We start from the raw sequence: 12,427 nt of genomic DNA, 5'->3' as shown, positions 1-12,427 counted from the left end.
AACTTATGATGTGTATGATGTTCTTTCTTCTTTTGTTTTTGCAAAATAAAAAAAAGTTTCATGAATGTCAAATTATGTTGTAAAACAAAGAAAGAAGAAGAATCCAGTTCAGATTCCTTTAAAAAAAATGTGAATTAGCCCTTTACTTCAATAACTTTGGTATCATTCAATGTCAACTTACAGTGTACACACTGTGTAAAATAAAGCTTATTAGGGTCCAAACCCTAATAAGCAATGGAAAACAAATATAGGGCACAACTAATAACTATGTTTTTACTATCTCATCACACAATAGCTCATTGGGAGTGAGCCATATAACAAAAAATGAAAAACCACCAATGAAAGAAGGAACCTCCTATTAAAAAAGGGAACGTATGTCTTCCTTTCCGGACTTTCCCCGTGTGCCTGTATGTGAGTCCATTTAGTATAGAATGAAAGACATCAACCCAAGATGAGCTAAGGTTTTCTAGGGTTTTCAGGTAACATGTCAAAATGATTTTTTAATCTTTTTTTTCTCTACAAAAAAATGCAGACTATTGTTTTGAAAGGGTACTACATTGGACCACATTTATAATTATATTGAATAAGACTATAACCAAGGTTCAAAAGAATCGGATACAATGCAAAATGTTTGGCTTCAAAATCAGTCAGTAATAATTAAAAACAAGAAAGAACTTTCTTGACCTGTACTGGTATCCAAAACCAGCACAAACACATTTATAGATGGCCACTGTGGGAACAGAGAGATATCACCTGATCTGGCTTTGTGTTGTCACCCAATCACAATCTGCCACACCTGCTCTTTAACCAAGTCACCAGTATCTGTTACCTTCATTCATAACAAGATTCACAGAGGTGGAGCAAAGCTAGCTTAATTACATTGAAATATTTCTACACCCGAGACTGGTTAATGAATGTTGTAGCCACATTTTGTGGTGCTGTTGATTGTAACCGACTTTCATATTTTCAAAGCTACAAGTTTGAAACTCCTATCCTATCCTGACTTACTTTCTGCAACTGTCATAAAAAGTTGAAGTCTGGACAGTTCATTCAATAACTTTTCTTGCAAGGCTGGAAAAGCGGGTCAAAACAGCAAGATGTACTGGGTGAACGGTTGTATTTATTGAAGGCAACTCTGGTTTTATCAGCGTCGGTACACACAGAGGCACTTTAACACTTTGATCTTCAAAGGGAGATGAGCTGGAATGAGGGGCAATAAGAAGATAATAATGTCAATCTACATCCATTACTCCATAGATCACAGGGTGACCATATTGTGAAAACTAGGTTCATCTTAAAGCAGGAAAGCCATTTTCCCTGTAACCACATTGCCATCTAGTGGTACTAAATGTTAACTTTAGATCATGCAATCTTGAATCAGTTCAGGCACCTTGTAAGTGTAATCAAACATTTATTATTATTATTATTATTATTATTATTATTATTATTATTATTATTATTATTATTATTATTATTATTATTATTATTATTATTATTATTATTATTTGCAGTCAAGCATGGGGGTAATGTCAGCAAAAGTAATTAATGTACAGCAGTGTGTCTATCAATACTTATGGGATAAAAGTTAAATTCAAGAAGAAAGATGAATGAATGAATGAATGAATGAATGAATGAATGAATGAATGAATGAATGAATGAATGAATGAATGAATGAAAGAAAGTAAAACTAACATATATCAGAATTGTATGTGTAGATATAACAAACATGCTGCTAAATAACATTCAATAGCCTCTCAAACTGGTTACTGTAACTCAGTTTAGATCCTAAAATAGGCAAGACTATGTGTCCATTCTTATAAAGGAGTTCAAATTGAGGATCCAAACCCCAATATTATAATCCCTGAGGTAAGCAGTACACAAGTAATTAGTTCTTAGGTAAAGTGATAAACAATTTTAATGAACAGGTTCAAAAAGTTTAGGAAAAACAATTTTTATTTGATGGATTTTGTAAACTCTTAGTAGCCATGGATATCAATAACAAAATCAAGATGTATAAAAATGAGCTGCAACCACTGGGGATTGGAAATTTTCTTATAGCGTGATTAGAAACAGTTTTCTGTTAAAGAGGCCGTTCATATTTATTCATATATATCATATATATTTCAAATTGTCTAACCCATTACGTCTTATACTTTGTTGCCCAAAAATGTAAAACGGTGTTTGTTACATTCTTTCTGATACATATACCTTCAACCTGGCAGGGACTGTAGCCATATCTGCCTCAGCTACAAAATAAAATGAAGCACACTTGTTAAAATAAGTGCATTTTCCCTTTTATGTTAACAACTAAAAACATTGCCAGCAACAAAAAATGAATTTTTCTGCAAATGTAAACAGAAGTCATGAAAACAGTTGAAATATAATTTGCTCTTTCAAGGTTTTCTCCTGATACTTTAAGGAAAACAAATGTGTTTCATGGTTATGATTGCTACCAATTTTATGTATAAAAATAACCAAATTGTGACACCTAGTGGTACAAAGAAAATTATATTCTACTTTCAGACATCCCTGCGAAAACATAGAAGTAGAAATGATGTTGATCCTGTTCTAAGAGATATGGCCACTTAAGTAAATGCCCCAAAATAAATGTGTTGACATTAGTTTCAGTTAAGTTTTATATATTTGTTACTATTTAGGATGCACTGTTTGTCATGACATTTATTTTCCTACTTGTGTCAGGTTTGCTGGAAAACCAAAGTCCAAACTTTTAATTGGGGACTTGCTTTACCGAAGTATTTGTAAGTAACCATCCATCCATATTCTGTTCACCCTTGTCCCTAATGGGGTCAGGAGGGTTGCTGGTGTCTATCTCCAGCTACGTTCCGGGCGAGAGGCGGTGTACACCCTGGACAGGTCGCTAATCTGTCGCAGTGTTTGTGTTTAATTTAGAGAGACCAATTAACCTGACAGTCATGTTTTTGGACTGTGGGAGGAAGCCAGAGAACCGGGAGAGAAACCACGCATGTACAGGGAGAACATGCAAACTCCATGCAGAAAGACCCCGGGCCGGGATTTGAACCCAGGACCTTCTTGCTGCAAGGCAACAGCTCTACCAACTGCGCCACTGTGCAGCCCATTTGTAAGTAACCTTTATTATTAATTATTTGCTACTTTATGCATAGTTTAGAGCAGCTGTCATTAAGATTTAATTGGTCTGATGAACATAAGGAGATTCATCTATAAACATCTAAAAACTGAACTGAAATGAAAAATAATGTGATAAAACAGGTTTATGTTTCTAAACAAGTTTAGGACATGATTATATTTATTCAGTGTAAATGCTGAAGTATGGATTTAAAGTACTGTCATATTCAATAAATTAGAACATGTATTATGATTTGACTCATTTGTTAAATTTAAAGTACCTTTGCAAATCTGCAAAGTATTTCAATTAGTGAACCAAATTAATTAAATAAAATAACTTTTCAATATTCTAATTTATTGAATATGACTATGTAGTAATAAAAAAAAATACATGGCCTGAATTTATTTCTACTTGTCTTACATACAAAAAAGCCTTTAAAATAAAAAAAAAAAACAAGGATGTTTAACAATTACATTCATAGTGTTGGAAAAAAAAAGGTTTTACATTATATTATTCAAAAGTTTTAGATTACTGCCATGGATACCAAAGTGGCCAAAATAGGGATTGCAGAGAAGTGAACTCTCACTTTAGTGTAAAATGTTTCGTAGAATGTCCACAAGGGGGCAGCAGAGTTCAAGAAATGCGTGTCTAATCTGAATTAGTGCCACTATTTTTTTTATTTTTTTTTATTTCATCCTAGAACACAGAAGAAGTCCGTTCTATAAAACACACTAATTGGAACTTTCCATATATATCTTCTTATAAACTAAAAGCTTACTAAATAATCTCAGACCCAAGTCTTAATTTCCCAGTATTTTCACTGAAAGAAGTGCTTCCAGGCCCGCTGTAGTGCGCATTTTGAAAGTTAGGTAATACTTTACGAAAGGTGCAAAGAGGAACTCAGAAAGGTCTGCAAATATGTCATAAATGTTCAGATTGTGTTTTTTATAAGACAAAGATTTTTGCTTTATCTTCCTGAGAAGAAACATGACAGAGTGGACCACATCAGGGTAGCTCATTTGTTTCATTCAAAATGAAGTGAGGTTGTCATTGTAAACCTTGCTCAGCAGAGAAAAGGTCACATATGATCACAGACGCACTGGAATGTGACAGCTGTGAGTAAGGAACACACAATTCTTTTTTTTCCCCCTTCAAGATAGAGATACAAGGCAAAGTCCCTTTGGAAGAAAAGTCTGGAATTTAAAGCTTTTCAAATGCATAGATAATTCCACCACGTTTTTGCATTTTTCTTTGATGCGAGGTAAATGAAGAGCATTATTACTGTTTGAATACATCACTCTTTTTTTGCACATCAATAATGTCATGACAGTTAGTTGGAATGGTGAGTGGAATGCAGATAATCTGAGCCTGACTGAATGGAGTGCTATTTTCCCATCAATGCAGACACAGATGCCGCTGTGCCGGGCTACATTATTTTGCTCTACAGTTTGTACACTTGCGCTTGGTCTGGTCAAGGGCAAGACATGACGCTGCATGAGGGCTTAAGAACATATATATTTTTTTAAATGTTACTTAAGATACCCATAGAAATCCCTCTATATCATGCTTAGTGAAGCACAAGTCTTCTCAAACTAGTATAATTCCTCTTAATTCCAATATAAACACAGTCTCCCTATTTGATTGCATTTTCCAAGCAGGAATACTTACACATAATAGTGTTTCTCTCCAGCATCCACTGTCCTCCTGTTTCTCTACCTTCATTTATAGTCTTAACTTCACTAAAATAAAGGCACCCCTCACTAATAAGTGTCACTACAGAGGGAGCAACTGCTGTGGGCCTGTAGAGAGGGAAACAAAGAAGCATGCTGACACAACTATGGCAACGATCCAGAGAAAAACAGAAAAATAGCTAATTAGTCTAAATGCTGATCTGGTAATGGCATCAGAGGAGGCTAAAGTTGTGTCTGGTATCTGTGACAAAGAGGTTAATGAGAGGAATCTCAACACTCCAATTGAAGGATAAAAATAAATAAATAAAAAAAAAACAGGTGGAAGCTTTGTTTCACAACACAGTGCATCTTTGCTCTAAACTTTGATTTTTAATGCATGTGGACAAGAATGAGATTTGCAAACAACATAAGAGTTAAGGGAAGGAAAAATCCTCAGTGGAGCACAGTGGAGAGGCTTTTTCAAAACCTCTCCACTTCTCTCTTTCACACGCACATAAACAAATAGGCACAAACACATACACCTCGAAACAAAGGTGCCATTTTGCTCAGGAAGGGTCAGCAGTTCTCTTCATCAGACAGGGGCTTGTTCTTGGTCCGAGGCTGCTGCCCAATCTCAGGCCACCCTCCCCTGGCTCCACAGACCCCCCAACTACGCCCCCCACCACCACCACCCCTGAGACAAGCTCCCCATTGTTCCTGCACGACTAATAAATGACAGTTCTCCTGTTTAGACAAACTTTAGAGCTGATTCTAAACACACTTGAGCGGAGCTTAAATAGTGCTCAACAGGCAAAGGTATACAAGAGATATTTCAAATGGAGGTTTATAACCTCCCATTCAACTATAATGCAAGAAAGATTTACACTGCGATACATGTTTCTGCCCATTCATAACATGATGCAATAATTTATTTTTGTGATGAAAAAAATAAGCATATGTTGCTCAGTAAAGGTTACAAAATACTCATTCAAAGCTCAGGTACTGTATTTGCACCAATGAGCTCAATCAAAGTCAGGAAACCAGACATAAATAGAAATCACTATTCAACCTAAGCTCATAAACACACCATTAACACAAGCAACCACAGCAACTCTATCTGTTTGCCTAGAGCACTATGCAAGGGGGGGCTATTTTGCTCTCTTTTAGCATGTATCAGCATGCCCAGAGGGTGTGCTAATGCACATGTGTCTCACCTGGGCCACTTGAATTGACCAAGTTTACTACAAAGTTTCATTTTCAAATACATTGACCATGGAGCTATAAACACTTAAGGTTCAGTTAAATTCATTAATCTATCAAACATTGTTTTCAGCAAAGTGAAATGGTTGAAATCAGGAACAGAACCTCACAAGACAACTGCAAAATCCATCTATTCTGTTGAAATAGGAGACCACAGATTTAACAGCAGAAGTACAAGTAATGAGAAATTTCCGCTAAACTGGTTAGCAAAATAAAACCAGGGCTGCTACGTCCAACTCTGTGCATGTTTTTCTGCTGCGGTTCACCACAAGTATATCATATGACAGTGCAGCGGGTACACACACAGCAAAGAGAAAGTGAATTTCTGAGTAATAACTCATGACTATAGAATCAAACGTAAAGATAAATCTACAAATGTACATATTTTTCCAATAACTGATGTCCATTTTGGGGTGAGATGAGCCTTGTACAGATGCTGTGCGAGTAGGCGTCACACCAACAGACATGCTCCCGCTCTGCTGGTTAAATGACAAAAGGAGGAGGAGGAAGAGCAGACCAGAGTTGTGAGAAGAAGCGTAAAAAATAAAAAAAAATAAAAAAAAAATCCTATGTTTAGTCGAGGCTTGCTCACTGACACAAAGTCTGTCTTTGTCTGCCTCCCAGGCTGCCAGATAAAGGAATTCTTGTGTGTCGGGGGGCTCTGACCGAGTTTATTTGACACTTCAGTCCCCTTTGAGCAACAAGTGTCCCTCCGTCAATGCCGGCCATGAGAGTCACTTGGCATTAGACAGAGGGTCCCTCTTCAGCAGAGAAAGGGGGTCTTGTGTGGAGAAGATTTTTAATATAAAGGCAGGGTGATAACTTCCTTTAGTCTATGCATGCATACAGTAGGACTTTTATTTTTATTTTTTTAAGTTTTAACAAAGGGAGCATTTTTTTGTTTGTTTTGTATTGCAGATGAGGTGTATGAGAAGATAAAGCACACCTGCATTGTCAGGTAGAGGGAGCCATTGTTAATGAAAGGCACTTCACAGCACAGGATGATCCTGACACAACCAGGTTACTCGGGTCACCTAAGTGAAGTCACTGTAGTCTAGATAAAGGCTTATAATGACCCACATTGTACATACATATTTTTGTTCTAAGTAATCTTTAACAACCTATAACAGGTCAGTGCTGGGATGTTAAACAGGTCCATGGCTACTTTATCTAACTGTCTGAATTTTAAACAATGGGTTTGCAGTGACACTGAACGTCCCAACTTGTTATATATAATATAATTAGAAGAAGTGTGATTAAAAATCCACACCCAATATTTCAAACAGAGCAGCCTCTATGTTCTATTCCCGGAACAAGTACAGAGGATTTTTTACATACACTATAAAATTTAATTTTGTCAAATTATAGCAAATTAAATTATTTTATACTCAACCAGACCTAGAAGTTTGTAAATGAGATATTGAATATTGCATACATTCTAACAAAATCACATGGTCTGCTTTGGTAACAAAACCAAAATATTTTAATTTGAATTTTAGAAAAATGTAGGGTAAGTTAAGCTTTAGCCATTTTAATGTGTCATATGCAGCATCCAGCAAACTACAGTAAAGCTAATTTGATTAAATTATTTAATGAATGGATGAAAACATTAACTTACAAGTATACTTCCTCTGTTGAAGCAAGAATTTAGGTTTGCTTCCTGCTTTAGCTGCTGTAGCTGCTTTAGCTGCTTTAGCTATGTTAGCTACTTTAGCTAAAACTATAGTAAAAACTGGTAGCAAGGCAGTCATTGGCAAAAAAGCAACACATCTTTAGCTGTGGTTGTCACATAAAATTCTTAAATATCATATTGTTACATTTAAAATATTTTGTTGTCATTTTTTAAATTTATTTATTTATTTATTTATTTATTTTTAGCCAGAGGTTGTTGTATAGTGCAGAGGTAGAATAGTCACCTCTTTTTAGAAGCTACAATCCTCAAAAAGGCCATTTTGGTTTTAATACCCAACCTTGAGACTTTTGCTTCATGTCTTCCTTTCTTCTCTCTGGCAATGTTCTGTCAGGTAACTGTCAATAAATTCTTGTAGTGTCAAAATTAAAGTTTATATCCAGTTGCACCTAGTTTAGTGAAAATCTTGATGCTAAAGTCACTGATTCTTATCAGTGGTTGATAAGAATTATCAACCACTGATAAGTGGTGAGTAAAACCAATGACCAAAATTATCCAAAAAAATTAAGAATTGGTTGGATTTTTCCTAATTTATATGATTTATATTTTTGCTGTTGGACTTGCATTGTTTACACTGAAACCGATTAAAATTCACCCAATAAAATGTGTGCAGTTTAATGCCAATTTTATTGATTAAGAATTTTGTTTTAACAGCTTTATCATCATCATAAATTATTATGATTGATTATTTATTATTATTATTATTATTATTATTATTATTATTATTATTATTATTATTATTATTATTATTATTATTATTATTATTATGTGCAGATTTTGAACTACCACTCAGCAGAATCAACTATTAAGAGTCACATAACAGAATTTTACTTTACGGTTCAATTTGGTACAAGAAATTGGCCAAAAGGGTGTGTTAGGAAGATAACGATGGAACCTTTGACCAAAACAGACACTCTAAAAATAGCAAATTATTCCAAAAATACATCTAATGGAGAAGCTGAACAATTATCCACTAAATAAGCTTCAGAAAAAAAAAAACTTAATCAGCACTTTCATATTAATATTTTACAACCAAAAAGCAAGAAGTTGACTTTTGCACACATACCTGCTTGTTCAGGAGAATCATATTGGTCATATTAGTCGCTGGACATCCCCTAAGCACAGCTTTCATATTCCAGAATAGTTCTCCATATATTTATCCTTTTTATACGTCCAAATCCACAAGTCTGAATAAGTCACAGATATCCAAAACAGTAAGGTGGACATAAATATCTTCTCATTGACCACTCTGGACCATGCGTGTCTCCCAAGAGAAAAGAGTGTCCGTGAGCCTACTTGTCCAACACCAGGCGTAAGACAGGAATAGATCCAACTCATCCCGGGAAGAATAAACCCTCTATTCCATTCAAAACGATCCATAGTTGTACTTTGTTTTAATCCATCAGCTGATGCGAACAGATGAAGACAGAAATTGTAACTTTCCCACACATGTCAGCGCAGAAACATAACTTGGTTGTAAACCTTCAAATCCGGCATATAAATCCTCATCCAAATTGAATCAAGTAGATCCAGATTACGTCCATTCAGGATTTAAAGATCTTGGATCCTCCTTATTGTTCAGGACAGTGATGTTCGCCACTGTTGCTCCGCTGTTATGATACTCCCCCGTGAAGAGCCGCAGCCTCAATGAGCCATAGTTTGAACAGAGCAGCGCGACACATGCATCTGACAGGTGACGTACGTGCGAAAGGCATTATGGTAAATGTAGTTGAGTGAGCAATCTGCGGCAAGAAAGACTTAACATCAAAGTAAAACACTTCTGAAGGTAAAAAATATAATACTTCAAATGCTTATGTTACAGTGATTAAAATTCTGTTCATATAAAAAGCGACAAATTTATATACATATAAAAAAACAACAGTTTTGAAGATGGAAGTGATTTAATAAAGGAAAAATTAACATACAATAAACCCATTTTTTTATAAATATTTACTAGAACTAAAATAAAAGTCTATGTTGTTGTCCGGTAACAAAAACAGATTTTTTAGGTCAGAAATTCAAACTATTATATTCTCAATATAATCACTTATCATCTGTTGGACTGACTCCAGGTTGCGTGTGAGCAGTGTGTGTGAGTAATAATGATCATCTGTCGCTGCTCAGAGATACAGAGATGCCTTGAGTCACCTTCCCATGAATGAATCTCTTGTCTCTCTTACCTCACTTTCATGTCTTAACCACCTCCAGGCTTGCTTGTATATCTGGGATCATAGCTTCCTTTAAACATGAAAAAGAGAGAAAACAAAAAGGACGACTGGATTTTAAGGAGTGGAGCCTAGAATGAAAGAATAGCTATACCCTGCTAAGTGATTGCCTGTGATACCCGCCTCTTTTCTATCTTCTAAGCTCTGCTATAAAATTTATTTTATTTGCAATTGCCTTAACTTCTCAGACATTAAGCTGTCTAAAGGTAATATCGTGGACACAAGAGAGTGTAGTTGTCACATGCTTTTATTATTGGTAAGGTAAAACTATGCAGGTTATTTGTGAATTGTTAATATCAGCAAATATAGCCATTGATTCTTGAAGTATTACACCATTTCCACTTTTATAACCACAATTTCTTTTTGTATTTGTTGGTATTATATTTGATATATCAACAAAGTAATTTACAATAATATGGTACATACAGTAATTTACAATAAAGTTCAATGACACTTTTTAAATTGTGTTATAAATAAAAAATCTGAGAACATAGTCTATATTTAAAGAGCCATTCCCAGAGCACGATGGTGCTACTACCTCATTGTAAAATGTAGCTTCCATCTCATTAGTAGTATATAACCTGTCCTATACATTAGCGTGTAGCAATAGATTTACTTTTTAGTTTACATATAAACTAAAAAGTAAATTTGGGCCATAACTTCTGCCTTCCCTTTACTTTAACTAGAGTAACAGTGCACCTCATTTCACACGCTCATACTTTCTATCTGTGCAGCAGCAGGTGAAGCTCCACTCCAGCTTTTCCTGAGTTCCTTTGGCTTTGCCCCAGCGGAGTCCAGGAGTACCTGAATTGCACGCGATTCTGTCAATTGCAGGTACTTGATGGCTTACTTGTGTGCAGGGTTGAAAAGTTGCTGAGGTTTGCGCCCACGGCATTGCGTGACTAGAGCTGGAGATGAAAACACAAAGACATTGTTTTCAGTGATCAAACCCCCTTTATAGTAACTCAACAGCATTCCTGCCTCACATTCCTGAGCCACCGCTGCTGTGTGAAGGGTTTTCTTTTCCTTTAGAGAAAAAAGCAAAAGCAAAAGAGGGTTATGCATTTTTGTCTGGTTCACTGTGTTGACCTGGCTTCTCTCACACAGTTTCTCACTTTGTTCATTATTGATGAATTGAGACTGAATTACGGATTAGCAGAGGCAGATGTCTTACAGGGGTAATTAACTGGTAGCAGTCTTAAAACCAAAACTATGCATAGCACAACATAGCCGGAAGCTCCTCTTGCTTTAATGCTCAGTTTTAGAAAACAGCAAGATTAAATGTTGTTAACATAATGCATGTGTCTGTTATCGTACCATGCATGGACGCAAGAGTCTGCAAATGTGTGTGCCCAGTTGTAGGCATGTAGTAATCAGCACTCAAATGTTTTCCAGATTGGTGTGACAGAGCTAATCATCTCCAGAGAACAAAAAAAAAATCATTCTGAAGTTTCCACCCATCTGTTCCGACAGATGGAATGCATGCATGTGAAAATCCAGGGAAAATGAGATACAAATAGTGCAGGGAGCACCTGGATCACTTTAAGAACCCTTAACATGTATTTAGTTTTTAGTTAGTCTTTTTCACAGAGATGCAAGTATAAAATTGACAACCCATGGGAATCTGAAATATTTAGAAGCCACAGCCTCTATGACCACCATACAAAACACAGAGGACAATTAAGTCACTCATATCTCCAGTGTGAGCTCTGAGAGTGATTAAGACTGAAGCACATTCATTACTAGCCCAGCTCAGACAGAGAGGGGCTTCAGAGCTGAGCTCTTGTGTTGGACTGTTTGGATGTCCTATCCCCTTGTATCTCTTTGACTACCACCAACACAAGGCTCCATTCAACCAGAGTGGGAACAAATGTTTCCTTATGTGGCTCTGAGTGGCCAAGCTTCAGGAACAGGATAGACAACAAGGGTCTATGAGACCAGAAGGCACCGAAGGATGCATAAATGCGTTTTCTACAAGGACTTCCAGCATTTTTTAATATAAGACAAGAGGTATTTTGGACTGGCACAAGACAGATTTAAAAATAAGACCACAAAAATGTTATTTTTCCAAGATTATCTCTCTCTCTCTCTCTATGTATATATATAATTTTTTTTCCCACAATCATCATGTCTCTTTTGATTAGAGTAAAAGAGCATTTTAGTAAATCATATAGAAAACCTAAGGCTACACTGTCTGTTGGCACCTGATGCAATTTTAAGTTCAGCTGACTTGCTGAGTTCTGTCCGTTTCCTTAACCACAATTTAGAAATATTTTAAATGAAGCTGAGGATGGGTCACAACAAGGTTTCAGGGTGACCAGGGTAAGTTTTTTTTAACATGAGAATGGGTCAATATAAATCCTAGGTATTGCACGAAATGTCCTGTGTACATGCTTACTTCATAAGCACACAGGATAAAGAGCTAATCCCTCTGTACTATGACACTGATCAAGCTGGATTCCTTCCAGCAACTGAC

General features: G+C 36.0%; 1 long non-coding RNA gene across 1 annotated transcript in view; it reads right to left on the bottom strand.

The window, feature by feature from the left end:
- Nucleotides 1–9,444, bottom strand: part of LOC122821790 — a 51,789-nt gene extending 42,345 nt beyond the window's left edge. The window contains exon 1 of the long non-coding RNA XR_006369063.1: nt 8,793–9,444. This is a non-coding gene — a long non-coding RNA (uncharacterized LOC122821790). The remainder of the gene's footprint in view (nt 1–8,792) is intronic.
- Between the last annotated feature and the right edge of the window lie 2,983 nt (nt 9,445–12,427).

This window comes from Gambusia affinis, linkage group LG19, assembly GCF_019740435.1.
Source record: "Gambusia affinis linkage group LG19, SWU_Gaff_1.0, whole genome shotgun sequence".
NCBI lineage: Eukaryota > Metazoa > Chordata > Actinopteri > Cyprinodontiformes > Poeciliidae > Gambusia > Gambusia affinis.
This window is presented reverse-complemented; position numbering and strand designations above follow the sequence as displayed.